General features: G+C 48.7%; 1 protein-coding gene across 2 annotated transcripts in view; it reads right to left on the bottom strand.

The window, feature by feature from the left end:
* Positions 1 to 14,473, bottom strand: part of ADAMTS17 (ADAM metallopeptidase with thrombospondin type 1 motif 17) — a 323,327-nt gene that overhangs the window by 190,394 nt on the left and 118,460 nt on the right. The gene's annotated exons all lie outside the window — the stretch shown is intronic.

Below are 14,473 nucleotides of genomic sequence, written 5' to 3'. Positions count from 1 at the left end.
GGTGAGTTGGAGTGGCGTGTGGTGGTGGGATCCTCTCCAACTTCAACATCCAAGGTGGGGACGAGGTGAGGCCAGCGAGGCAAGGCCCCCAGCGTGAAAAGCTGAAGGAGGGTCCCCCTCCCCAGAACTGACCCTGTGCTTGCACACCCAGAGAGAAAGGGGATTCCTCCTTAAGTTCTGCACCCCTGTCACCTTCTTTCCCTCCTCCCAGTCCGAGCCCTACAGGACCAGTACCCTCAGGGTGGGAGCAGGGCACCTAGGAGCCACTAGACTCACAGAAAGCAGGCCAGGGACGGCTATGCATGATATTCAGAAAAAACGTTTCAGGAGCCTTCCAGAGAGAATGAGACTGGGAGAGAGAGAGAGAATACCCTGGAAGAGGAGTCATCAGTGATGCTGAGCCCCACAGACCAACTCACTCATCTCCACACACACCTGACTGGGGTCCTTTGGCCGCTGAGACAAGAACCGAACCCAGGCCCCCGGCTGGAAGCCAGACTCAGGGGAAGGGTGTAAGCGAGGGAAAGGAGGCTGCCAGCCTCTGGAGGATGGAGGGGAGTTTTCTAGGGGACAGAGGTTACCCTGGCAGAAAGGCATGTGTGAACAACAAGAGGGCTTTGGCCCGCCATGTCTGAGGGACAGCCACGTGTCTGCAGCTGCCACTCCCCACGGTAGCTCTCCACGTTCCCTGTTAGCTCCTGCTGTCTCTGCACCCAGACAGGCATCCCTCACTACCCAGGTGCTTCTCGATGACTCGGGGTTTATCTCAACACCAGGAATCCACAGGCCTCCACCCCATCCCAGGGCTTGGGACGGAACCCGTGTGAGGACGGGAAGCTCCTGTACTCCCCAGGAACTGTAGCCTCTGACCCCTTCATACAGCATGAGACACATACATGAGTGGGTGGTGGCCCAGGGCGGCTGGCATGGAGCACACTGGCAGCGGTTCAAGGCTCCCCTTGCTGTGAGTTCACAGGGGCTCTGGGGTGGGCTGTGGCTCCACTGGCCCCACAGCCAAGCATGCGCCGCCCAGGGATACCTGGTGACCAGGTGGATAAAGGCTGTCTCAGCCAGACTCTTCCCATCAGCGCTGTGCCCTGAGAGGAACTGTGGCCACCGGCATGAGAGGCGCCCATTTTCCACCCACGATGCCATGCCCCCTGCAAGTTGCATGCTGCCCCCTGTTTAATGGGCCCCTTTCACTAATGCGCACCAGGTGTCTCAGGAGCAGACACCAGCCTTGCAGGCACAGGAACTGGGGAGGGAGGGAAGGAGTTGGTGGAAAGTGGAGGAAAATGGACAGGGGAAGTTAATTAAAAATGAACCTCTTTCCTTGCTTCCCAAAAGCGACAACTATCCTCTTTGTTGACACAAATCCAAATGGAGGTGGCCCTCAGCCTCACACAGGACACTCCCTCCTTCCTCCCAACGGCCCCCCAGGAGTCCTAAGAGGCAGAGCTCCCTTGACCTGGGCTCTACTCTGCAGGGAGATGCTGCTCTGGGGCTGAGCTCAGAGTCGGCACACCAAGCCGGCACCACAGCGCATGTCGATTTTTATTTGGGAATATGCAACATGCTTGGCCAAGGTTGAAGAATTAAGGAAGAAAAAAAGAGAGAGAAACAGAGGGAGAGAGAGAAAACGAAAAAAAAGAAATGTTAGTTGGCCTCAAGATGTGTTTTTTTTTTGCACGTGGACATCATAATCCAGCAAAGCAGACATTGGAAGTAGAAAAATGACAACCAGAAAGTACATGATCTGGCTTCTTGGTGCCTTCAAGGTCATTATTCTGGTTTTGTTTAAAAATGCTTTGTGGGTTGCTGCACCAAGTCCAGCAGTGAGTAGGTGGAATGCTTCTACACAGCACCAATGGTATGTGCGTGCAACACACACACACACACACACACACTCAAATGCACACCCAGCAGGCCTCTCCCGGCCTGGGGGCTGCAGCGTCCTGGGTCAATGAATCAATAAGAACAATCAGATGTTCACCCCCCCCCCACCCAGGAAAAGCCATCTGGTGAATGGGGAAGGGAGGCATCTGAAGCCAGCTGTGCTGAGCTTGCGGTCCCAAGAGTGGCTGCTGAACCAGCAGACTTCGAAGCCACACGAACACGTTCCTGGCCCCTGCCACTCTCAGCACCCGGAGCCGGCAGGCCTGAGTTTCCACTGTAATTAGGTAACACGCAACATTAGGGAAACAGCTAAGCAAAGAGCCTTCCAATAATTGCATTTTAATTTTTCCAAGACACAGAGGATTTTTTTTTTAAGGAGAAAACAAAGGATCAGTTTATTTAGGAGAAATGTTCTCACACTCGGAGGTGGATTAAGATCTAGTGCTTTGAATGATGTATTCCAATCATGCACAGCCTGGTCAGGAAAGCAAGCAAGGCAAAGTGCGTAAGAGAAGATGGCCCCCAAGATGGAGTGCAGGAGCCTGGAGACTTTAGGATCCATGGTGTGGAAATGCCTACAACTCACAAAGTCTGGAGAAAATCCCAGGTTGTGGTAAAAGTAAGAGCTGCAGGGGCGCCTGGGTGGCTCAGTGGGTTGAGGCCTCTGCCTTCGGCTCAGGTCGTGATCCCAGGGTCCTGGGATCGAGCCCCGCGTCGGGCTCTCTGCTCGGCGGGGGGAGCCTGCCAAGTCCCCTCTCTCTCTGCCTGCCTCTCTGCCTGCTTGTGATCTCTGTCTGTCAAATAAGTGGATAAAATCTTAAAAAAAAAAAAAAAAAAAAAAAAAAAGTAAGAGCTGCAGGCAATAAGCGACAATTGAGCCATGAGCTTCAAGGAGAAACAAAGCGCACCACTATTCCCTGTTCCGTGGAAAGAATGGAGCAGCAGTGGGAAGGGGCGGGGAGGCTGAGGCTGTGGCCCCAGAGGGAACTTCCTATTGCACCAGAATTCCCTACACCTACAGTAAGACCCTAGAGTGGTGTTTTCCATGTCTTTAGCCTTCCGTGATTTACAATTCTTCACCAAAAAGGGAAGAAAAGCAACATGGAACTTATTTTTGAAATGTTAAAAACATCAATTCCACATATTTGCAGAGCTCCTTGGAACAAAAAGGGAAACAGAAAGGCAACTGGCATTTACTGGGATCCCCTCTAGGGGCAAGCATAACTAGGAACGCATGACCCTCCCTTATTTGGTGGGTATGGTTACTGGCCCCATTTTACACACAGGGAAATTGAGGCCCAGTAACCAATTATATGGCTGACCAAGCTGGACCCAGGTACAAAAACAGGACTCTCTCTAATACCGGTGCTCCTCCAGGTAAACCCGGAGCCTCCCTCACCAAAGCTTTGGTGACCAAGAACAATGAGTCATCTTTGTGGGTTTCAAAGATTTTCATAAATCTTAATGTGTTCTTATGCAGAGATGTGGGTGGGATAAAATAAAGGTTTCAGACATTTAAGTCCAAGCTTTTTTAAACTAAAGATAAAAAAGACTCAAGGGATATGTGCAACAATATTAGCAGTTACCTCTGCTAATGGCACAGTTCGTTGAGGATCTGACTCTTGGTTCCAGCTCAGGGCATGATCTTGAGGTTGTGAGATCAAGCCCTGTGTCGGACTCTGAGCTGAGCATGGGGGCTGCTTGAGATTCTCTCTCCCTCTCCCCCTGCCCCTCCTGCTCATGAGCTCTCTTTCTCTAAAATAAAAACATAAATCTTAAAAAAAAATCCAAAATGCCAACAATAAAAATGAAGAGATGTAAAGATATTTTTTCTGATGCCTGGAGAAGTCTATCAGATTCATTTAGAAAAGCCAAAGTCTCCTAACCCATCTTCCCAGCCATGTCAACTCAGTGTGGACATTCTCCCTTCTCTTCCTTTCCTTGGTAGGACTGCAACTTTGGAGAGGAAATTGGGTGACGAAGTTTAATTATTTTCTTTTTCAGTAGAAAACTGCATGATATAAGCACATAATTCTTAAACTCAAGAGTTGACCATATCCTTTCTAGATTAAGGAATAAACAACACACAACTGTATAAACTCTGATTTATCCAGCAAATTGTCACATGTAAACAGTTTGCAGCTGTTGGCCTTATTGGTCATTACTCATACCTTCTTGGACTCTGCCTCCGAAAAAAATGGTCGAGTTTCTCCTACCAACTGCTCAAAGTACTAACACCATAATGGTTATCACTGGGACACCACGCTGCCAATTACAAGATAGCAACTTAGAGCTCTTCACTTGGCAGTCACAGTGATTGAGACAGAGTTGCTCATTCAGCCTTGTGGACATGACCTCACGCTGATGTAAACTTCCCTAAGTGATTGGAGGTATGATCTGAATTTGCAAACAGCATTTAGAAGCAAATGTCTTAGAGTCTAGGGTGTGACAAATGATAAAGAACTACAGTCAATTCTCATTATCTCTGGGAATTAGATTCTAAAAAGGCACTATGAACACGAAACTCTCAAATACGGAACCACCGCTCCTAGGGGACATACAGGAGTAGGTTCCTGTAAGCCTCTGGTCACAATACCTTTGTCAACTAATATGTAACCTTGTTTTATGTGAGTTCCTGTTTAAAGACACGTTAATATATATTGTTGATTCATTAACTTTGAATTCATGGCCAACAATCCTATAACTCACACCTAAATGAAGTTTAATCTTGTATTTTTCTCTGTAAGACAAACTGCAGCCCTTCTGTGCTTTTTAGAACACAAGACAGAACTTAAGCACTATTTCTGAAAGCCACTGTAAAAACGAAATCATCCAAAAACAAGCACAAAAATGTAAAAAATATGGCGCCAGAAGACCAAGAAAAGGACTTTTTTTTTTTTTTACAGTATGAGAGTTGAAATGAGAAGACAAAGTGTCCCCTTGTTCAAACTCATCTGCGAGCAAGCCTCTTTGGTAACTCAAACATTTTGCTTCTCTGCACACATCTGCAAATGACCACATAAGCACTATAAACATTGATTTTAGAGTTACAAATAAATTTTAACGAGTAGGCAAATTCACAAACACAGAATCCTTGAATGACAATGGACCATATTCTTAAAATTATGTCCTATTATCAGACACAATGGAGTCCTTAATAGTTGCAATAAGGAAATTCTACATTTAACTGTCTACATTTAAGTGTTACGTACATTTCTTAACTCTGTATTACCTAAATTATTTGAGGACACCTGGGTGACTCAGTCGGTTGAGCATCCAGCTTTTGGTTTTGGCTTGGGTCACAATGCAGGGTCGTGGGATCGAACCCTACACACAGTGGACAGAACCTCTGCTGAAGAACAGGTGCAGCTTCTCACAAACTGGGATAGAACATGAAAGATAAGGCTCTGGAAGGCTGGAAGGAGAGGTGGCCTGAGTGGCATGGTGCCCTAGCTGGGGACTGAGGAGCACCACCTTCCAGATCTGGCCCTATCTGCGGCTCTCTGTCACAACTCAGTGCCCCTATCTCCCAGAAGCACAGCTGAATAAGCTCTTCCAGACCTACTCTTGCCTTGGCAATTCCACCTCCAGTTTCCCTGCTTCTTGTTTTCTGGATCGCTGGGTGTCAGTCACGGAAGAGGAGTTAGCCAAGATCTTTATTCCTACACCATGAACAGAGCACCGGTGGGAGCCATGGTCAAAGAGGGGCACCGGCAGTCTCCTAAACAGGAGTATTGTAGAAGCTGCCACTGTAATTCAAAGCTACAGTACCTAACACCTTTTACTGAGCAGAACACTGATGACCTGAAAAACCCAGCAACTTCCTTGAGGCTAAAGGAAGTAGTAAGTGGGCAAGGTAAAGGTTTCAAGTCTGATCACTGAAGAGTTCAACATTCCTGATTTTGCAACTTAACACAAAGTTAGAGTGGGCAAAGTAATGTAGGACTTGCATACAGACATTTAGACAGAACCGGGAGTCCAGAAATAAACCTGCATATTTACAGTCAATCAATTTTTCAGCCAGGGTCCCGAGACCACCCAGAGAGAGGAGAAAAAGAGTTTTTTTTCAACAAATGGTACTGTAACAAGTGGAAAGCCACATGCTGAAGAGTATCAAGTTCTTTCTCTTCCCTCCCCTGTCCCAGCGTGTTTGGGATTTCAGATTGATGTCAGACCCCCTTCTTTACATGGTACCCCCCAGATTAACTCCAAATGGATCAAAAAGCTAGATGTAAGATCTAGAACTATAAAATGCTTAGAAGAAAACAGAGGAATAAGTCTTTCTAATACTGGGGTAGGCAAAGCCTTCTTGGGTATAACATCAAAGGCATAAGTGGGGGGGGGGACGATGCCCATGCCAGTGTATTCATGGATGCAGTCACCATCCCTGGAACATAAGAATAGCTGTGCGGGTGCTGGGAGTGAGGTGGGGAGGTGGGGCATCACCAAAACAGGCAATGAGGGACGCCTGGGTGGCTCAGTTGGTTAAGCAGCTGCCTTCGGCTCAGGTCATGATCCCAGCATCCTGGGATCATGTCCACATCGGGCTCCTTGCTCGGCAGGGAGCCTGCTTCTCCCTCTGCCTCTGCCTGCCATTCTGTCTGCCTGTGCTCGCTCTCTCTCCCTCTCTCTCTCTGATAAATAAAATCTTAAAAAAAAAAAAACAAAAAAAACAGGCAATGATTGTGCTGACACATCCCAAGGAAGCTTCCCAGCCTTCTCCCTGCACCGTAGCTTTCTGCTAATCTGCCCAGCAACCTCTGTGTCACCAGCAAAGTTGCTAAGCCCGTCCAAATGTCACAAGACCTGCTTCTTTGAGATAGGGGTTTCCTGATTATGGTCAGAGTCAAGGAAAACCACACTCTAGTTTTCCCCAATGCCTCCAGGACCCAGGATTTGGGGAAGAGATGCCACCACAACTCCCAGCGAGGGAATCACACAGCCAAGTCCCCAGAAAGGACTGGAGGGTCCCAGGGCTGGAGCCACAGCTCCTGCAACATTCTCATGAGTTCAGTAAGTGTTAAGTGTAGGAGTCAACTTTCCCCGTAATTTACAAGTTTGGAGCAAAAAAGTTCATCCCAACACTTTACTGCATTCTTTGAAATCCCAAACACGCTGGGAGAGGGGAGGGAAGAGAAAGAACGTGATACTCAACAGACCACGACCGACATGAGCCAAGTGCACAGAAAGGTCCTGCAGATTGCCCACCCTCCAGGCAAGATGGCACTTGTGTCCCGGTGGGGCCCAGCACATGGGAGGGGAACTCCAGGGAGTAGACTTAACGTTCCTCAAATAAGCAAGACGCCTCTCCTCGGAAGAGCCCACAGCAGCTAAGGGGTTCTGAAACAGGCCTGGACACCCACCAGGAAGGGCCCCCAGCAGGTTCACCTCAGGACATCGGAGGGCAGTCTGTCCCAACATTCTTAAAGATCCCTTACTTGGACAAACACTTCATATCACGTGTTTCCCGACTCCCAGTACATGATGGCATCGTGCCAGGTGTGGGATCCCAAGTCGAATAAAAGCCACGCAGGCCTAGAGGAAAACACAGCTCTGAGAATGACATCCAGAAGAAAGCCAGGGAGGCCGGTGGCACCGGGAGAAGAGATGCTGTAAATCAGGCGCTGAGCCTGCAGGCTGGGCGCCAGGGTCTCTACGACACAACTTGGTTCCCCAGGGAGCTGAGCCCACAGACAGCTTCTCAGGAGAGCGGACAGTGGAGACCGGAGCTGGAGCTTTGGCACCGAATCCCCTGCGGCCTCCCGCTGTACGTCACCCGTTATTTTGGACCCCCCCCCCCCCCCCCGCCCCCACTTCCCGCATACACATAGCCATGCCCTCGTCCTCACTTCCGTTCAGTCAGCCAGCTCTTCCGGGCACCCGGGACCGAGGCTAGCTCCTCAAGCGGGAGCCTTTGCCCGCAGCACCTGCGAGTGCCGCAGGAGCTGGAAGCCTATAAGCTCCCTTCAAAAGCCCTCTGAGCACTCGCATGTGCTCCCCGAGCGCAAGACAGGCACAGACCTGCCTTCCAGCATCTGCCGCTTTAAAAGCGTGACTGCCTCAGAAGGCTGCTCAACGTCTGCACCTCCGTAACACTACGTTCCCTCCTGCGCATGCGTGCGTGCGTGCGTGCGTGCCTCTGCGTGTGCGCACGCAGAGTGAGCGTGTGGACGTGATCCCGGGCACGTGACACAACAGTCTTCCTGGAAGCTGGCGCTAGGAGGCCGATGCCCACACTCCCACAGGAACGGACGGAGACAAATTTCAAAAGCTGGAACGCATTCGTGTTTTTGCATGGATGGCATTGCTTACCGTTTGTTTTTGTCAATAATTTTACAAGGGGCTTTGACAGTCGCTTCAACAGCTTTAAGACTCCTCTGTCCTCTCTCGCCACCTGTCCCCTTGACTGGTAGGTTAGCAGGCTCTTCCTCTCCTTCTGGGAAGTTGGGGTTTTAGGTGGGGGTGAGGCTGAGAGGACAGGGGAGGTGTTTTGTCTAAAAATACCTCCATGTGGAAAAAGAGACATCTGAGTCTTCCTCAGGGCCAGAGATCTCCAAAGGGGTCTGAGAGTGAATCCAGGGGCTCCTTGGAAAGAAGAGCACGTTCCCAGCCCTTCTGTGGCCAGAGGATGGGCATGAGTTACAGTCTGTCAACAATTCTGTTTGAACTTGTTCGAGAGCCTGCAGGCAGAGCCATGGGGGGGGGAGAACGGCTAAATCGTGCCATTAGCCAGTGCCAGGAAGAAAGCGAAATGATGGGTGGCTGGTAGGAGGGACTACACACATTTTCATTGTGCCCAGTGTGGAGGACTGTGTTGTGTCCTGCCAAATTCACAGGCTGAATCCCTATCCCCCAGTGTGACCATATTAAGAGATAGGTTCCTTCAGGATATAATTCAGTTCAAGTGAAGCCATCAGGATGGGGATCAAACCTGATATGAGTAGTGTCCTCAGAAGAAGAGGAAGAGACGCCAGAGATCTCTCTCCCATGCATGCACAGAGAGCTCATGTGAGGGCCCAGCGAGAAGATGGCCGTACAAGTCAGGAAGAGTGGCTTCGCCAGAAATCTACCCCAGGAGCATCTTGACCTTGGACTTCCAGCGTGAAAAACTGAGAAAAATAAATGTCGCTGGATAAGCCACCTAGTATGGGATATTTTGTTACAGTAGCCTGAATGGACTAGTACACCCAGAGCCTTACCTAGATACAGACTGGAAGTGCTGTCTGTTCCGCTTTCTCACATGAGTAATGGACAAAGACAGTGGCCACAGGAGCCTGGCATCCTCATGTGCTAGACGACACCAGAGCTGCCCCACAGGCTGTGGGACCAGGCTCACATTTTTAGGGCATAGCTTCATAACAGGGAACCAGTCTGGAAAGTTGTATGGGCCATCTGGCTGAAACAGCGAAAATGCTTGGTAGAGAAGTCCCAGGGTGGAATGCAAGGAGTCAGAGAAGTATCTCTGGCTCTGTATTTCAAAGTCGAAACACCTCAACCAGTGGCACTTGGAGACAGAGGTGACATGGCAGTCATTTGGCAGTGGGGAGCCCAGGCGAGTTAGAACTGGGCTCCCCATCTGGGGAAACGAGGAGAGAAGTGGGAAGACAACGTTGTGCCCAATGCAGACCCACATCTATCAGCATCTGGAAAGTTCCCCACCCCTACGAAATGCTCTCGAAAAGCTCACAGGCATAGACTTCAAGAGAATAGTCAGTTTCCGATAAGGCTTGTAAAGGTTACACAGTCCTAGGTCTGAAGAATAGGAGGCTAAAAATCTCTCTTCAAATCCCCAGGGAATTGCAAAGAACACCTTTGCAAGGGGATGGGGAGCTAGGGAACCAACCCTTCTGGGTCCGTGTGGGAACCTGCAAGCTTCACCAGGCATCCAGCAGGCCTCCGAATTTCTGCCACGCAAGGGAAAGGGAGCCCTGCTGCTGTTTCTGTTCAGTGAATCTCAATAAAAGCGGAACCAGCAGCAATGGGCATTCTGGTGCCCAGGGCCAAATTCAGCAAGCTGGGAAACACAAACGCCGCTGTTCTTTTCACCTTGACTCTTTCAAAAATTACAAGAGCACCAGCCAGGAGACACTGGAGCTGTTGATGCAGACGTCCAGACAGTGCTTACGTGTGGGAGGAGAGGGGCCGTGACTGAGATGGGGCCCAGGGAGGGGCATCCGCCTGGTTGACGAACTCCAGTGCCTGACACGGGTGGTGATGGCAAAGAGGTTCCTGTTAGAGTAATTCACTGAGTGACTGAAAAAGTCAGGTCTGGTGATTCTTCGGGGAACAGACACCAAAAGGGGACACGTGAGTCTTCCCAGAGGCCAGGACTGTCTTATTTCTGAATCTGGGCTATGGTCAGGCAGGGTGCTCCGTACAGAAAGATCTGCTGAGTGGTGCACTTAGATATACTCTGTGTAAGTGAGACTCCACTTAAATTTTATATAAAGAGATGTGAAATAGAAAAGTATGGGCCTGATTCAGCAATGTGGGAATGACCAAGATTAGAGGCCAATATAGATGACAGGATCTGATGTATAACATGGTCACTACTCTTGAAAACACTGCATTAGGGGCACCTGGGTGGCTCAGTGGGTTAAGCCGCTGCCTTCGGCTCAGGTCATGATCTCAGGGTCCTTGGATCAAGTCCCACATGGGGCTCTCTGCTCAGCAGGGAGCCTGCTTCCCTCACTCTCTCTCTCTGCCTGCCTCTCTACTTGTGATCTCTCTCTGTCAAATAAATAAATAAAATCTTAAAAAAAAAAAAAGAAAATACTGCATTAATTGAAATTTGCTAAGAGACACCTAAATGTTCTCACACAAAAAAACAAAAACAAGAAGAAGAAGAAGAAGAAGGAAGTAAATATGCAAGGTGATGGCTGTGTCAATTAACTTGAGTGGAATTCCTTTATAATGTCTACATATATCAAATCATCATGCCATACACTTTAAGTATACTACAATTTTATTTGTCCATGATACTTTAATAAAGCTGGAGGAAAAAAAGAAGTTTGCATGAAGAGCATTCAAGGGTCACAGGTTGATGAAGTCATGGTGCTAATAATTAGTTCATTAGTCACTGGGATTAAGCGGATCAGTCTATTTTTATCTGCGTCACCAGACATCACCTGGATTACCTGCATTTCTCAGACCATATGAGCTGTTTCTATAATTCACCTTCACTGTCTTGCAAGGACTCTCACAACGGTATATTCTTGAAACTTGTCTGAGACAGCCTTGATAAGCAGCTTCATACTCATAGCTGTATTTCCACAGGAAAAATAAAATACGAGGTCATGCATAGACATGTTTGCCAAGTTAGCAAAAAAAAAAAAAAAAAAGAAGAAAGAAAGAAAGAAAAGAAAAGCTTTCTCAGAATAATTAAGAATCCACATTTCTTGCTAAATGCTTAGCCCAGCAAAGTCACCCTCTTGGGGATGCAATGTGAAATCGAAGTGAGACCCCAGGACAAGGGTCTACAGCAGCACCAGGCGCACTTCAAATCCATGCTTGGAATCCTCTAGGGTGGACCTGGCTCTTGGGCTGTGCTTGGGGGTGCAGGGAGGAAGGCAGGCCAAGCCCCAGGCCAGCTCTGCAGGGCTCCCCGAGCACAGGTCTGTAAATTCCCCCACTGGCAGGACACTACAGCCCCTCAACAAAAGAAGTAATCTAAGGTGGGAGTCGGCTCTCATTTGGATATTGACACAATGTTCACAGCTAGTCAACCTACCATGACGAGCCCTCCCTTCTGATGACCTAGGGAGCTGCAGGAGGGGCTCTGCTTCTGCTGACAGGAGGCAAAAAATGACGTCATTCCTTTTGATTAAAAAACAAAACAAAACAACAACAACAACAAAAAAAACACACAAGACAAAAGCCAGCCTCTTAAAAAACAAATGTTGAGGAGACTGGGACTAGGAAGGTAGGAGGACAGCAAGCACAGGGAGAGGAAGCAAGCTGATCTGTTCTGGAGGGGGCAGACAAAGAAGATCGCCAGCCTCTAGCGTGGCATGAAGTAAGTGGGCTAAATTCCCAGACTCTGCCTTTAAGTTCACGTCCTTTTGCTGCTTTACATATATGGGTATGACTCATGACCAAGAGGCTACTTGTCTTAGTTTGATGGAGCCACTACAACAAGATACCACAGACCGGGTGGCTTACTGACAACAGACACTTATTTTTCATAGTTCTGGAGCCTGGAAGTTGGAGAGGAAGCCATTGCGGTCCAGTGAGGGTCTTCCTCCAGGTCACAGAGGCCATCTTCCTGTTTTAGCCCCAATGTGGCAGAGGCGCGAGGGAGCTGTGGGGCTTGTTACAAGGGCACTGATCTCAAGCTTGAGGGCCCCACCCTCATGACCTCATCACCTCCTAACACCATCACCCTGAGGATGAGGATTCCAACCTATGGGTTTGGGTGCTGGTGGGGATGGGACACAAACATTCAAACCACAGTAGGTACCCTGAGTTTGGGGATTATTCCAGGCTGCAAAAATAGTGTGAATGTCAATGTCTGTGTCTACAATGTCAAAGGCAGAGAATATGCACGTGTTTCTCATCTTTTAAGCATTTCACACACTTCTGTGTCACGTCTGTGCTGATGAAGTTCCCCGTTCCCTTCCCACCCCCTCCCCCCCATCTCCATCCCCAGGACCAGGCTCTCATTCAAGCCCTGATGTGGTATTCTACCAAGGCTGGCCAGTCTGGCTGTCTCAACTTACCCCAGACTCAGCCCACACCAAACGGGACTTGCTACTCCAAACTGAGCCTCCTCAAGGCCCCACCATCCCCCACTTCAAAGTTCAAAAGCTCACATGCCCCTCTCTTTCTGTCTGTCTCCTACCCCATCTCAGACATCACCAATCATTTCCTGCTGCTCACAGACTCTGAGACTTACTCCCTACTTCCTGGATCTAAGCACAGACCTTAGCCATCACTGGTCCTCAGCGGTCACCTCCCCCAATCCCTTCTCTAGTCCTCAAAAGTCCAGACCGGAGGGTACTTTCCTCCACTGATTCTTCCCTGATCCTACCAGGCTCACTCTCCTCCTCCTCTAGAGTCCCAGAGCCCATCATGGTACCTTCCTGCAGTAGGAGCCCCATGCTCGTGGTAGCCCAGGCATCTGAACAAAACTTACATCTGTAAAGACATGAAGCAGCCTCTCTGCAAATGTAAGCAGTGTGGAACAATGAAGGTTAACACGTCCTCAAATGAATGAATGAATACATACCAGCCCTTCCAGCTTGATCTTTGTATAACACCACCCTCTGCGGCTTACAAGAGGTCAACTGGAATAGGGGAGAATTAACGAGGAGCAGAAGGAGGCTGATGACTGCTAACATTTCTTGAAACATTTACCATGTGTGTACCAGGCCCTGTGCTGAAGATTTCTGTGTGTTATCTCATTTTATACTTATAATCACCTGGTAAGCTACATACCACTATTGTCCCCATGGTACTAATGAGGTCCCAATGAGGTACTACAGAAGTTGACAACTTGCCCAAGTTCCAGCAGCAAGTGAAGGTGCTGGGATTCAATCCCAGGTCTTTTGTACCAGAGGCCTTGTCTGAAACTTACATCAAAGGCTGCCAACTGATGCCCACATGCAGGATCTGGACTGCAGAAGTGATAGACCATTTAATAAATGGTGCTAGGGCAGTGGGAACAAACTAATTATGTTCTCCACCATGTCATACCATATACAAAAACAAACTCTAAACATTAAATGTACGAGTGTGAAAACAAAACTTTGACTCCCTCAGAATGAAATGCAGGGGGATGTCATTATGATCTTAGAGTAGTGAAAACATTTTTTTTAAAGATTTTATTTATTTATTTAACAGAGTGAGAGAGAGAGATCACAAGTAGGCAGAGAGGCAGGCAGAGAGAGAGGGGGAAGCAGGCTCCCCGCCGAGCAGAGAGCCCGATGTGGGGCTCGATCCCAGGACCCTGGGATCGTGACCTGAAGGCAGAGGCTTAACCCACTGAGCCACCCAGGCTCCCCATTAGTCAAAACATTTTAAAGCAAGACCTAAAAGCTGCAATCATTAAGGGACAGGACCAAGAAATCTAGCTAAATCTACACTGAAAATGTCTACCTGACAAAAAACATCACAAGGTTAAAGACAGAGGACAGACGACGTGATTTTCAGCTCTGGCGGCCAAGCAAAAATTTAAAAGCTGCTCCCCCTCACCAGTAGTCAGAAGTGCAAACTGGCTGTTCCCACCATGTATGCTGATAAAACCCAGCAAGGTCAGCAGGATTAAAGACCCTCAGATGCCTTTAATGAGAGTATACGGGAATAGAAAGGCCATTTCAGAGAGCAATCTGGCCCGTCCAGAAAAGCTGAACGACACACAGGTGCGGCGAAGTGACTCTATCCCAGAAAGTACCAGGCTGCATCTCTGCATGGATGGGTCCCCCCGGCTGGCCCTGGTGACGGGAATCTCCATAGCCCATGATACACAGACACACACCTGTGTGTCCACACATGTCCACACGCATGACATGTGCACACACACATATACGCACACACACAACCACCACTCCATAAGATGGGATTACCGTCCTCATTGACG

The sequence above is a fragment of the Lontra canadensis genome, unplaced genomic scaffold, assembly GCF_010015895.1.
Source record: "Lontra canadensis isolate GAN:19392208 unplaced genomic scaffold, GSC_riverotter_1.0 scaffold89, whole genome shotgun sequence".
In the NCBI taxonomy this organism is placed as follows: domain Eukaryota; kingdom Metazoa; phylum Chordata; class Mammalia; order Carnivora; family Mustelidae; genus Lontra; species Lontra canadensis.
Note: the sequence above shows the minus strand (reverse complement) of the source record. Positions and strands in the feature narration are given on the sequence as shown.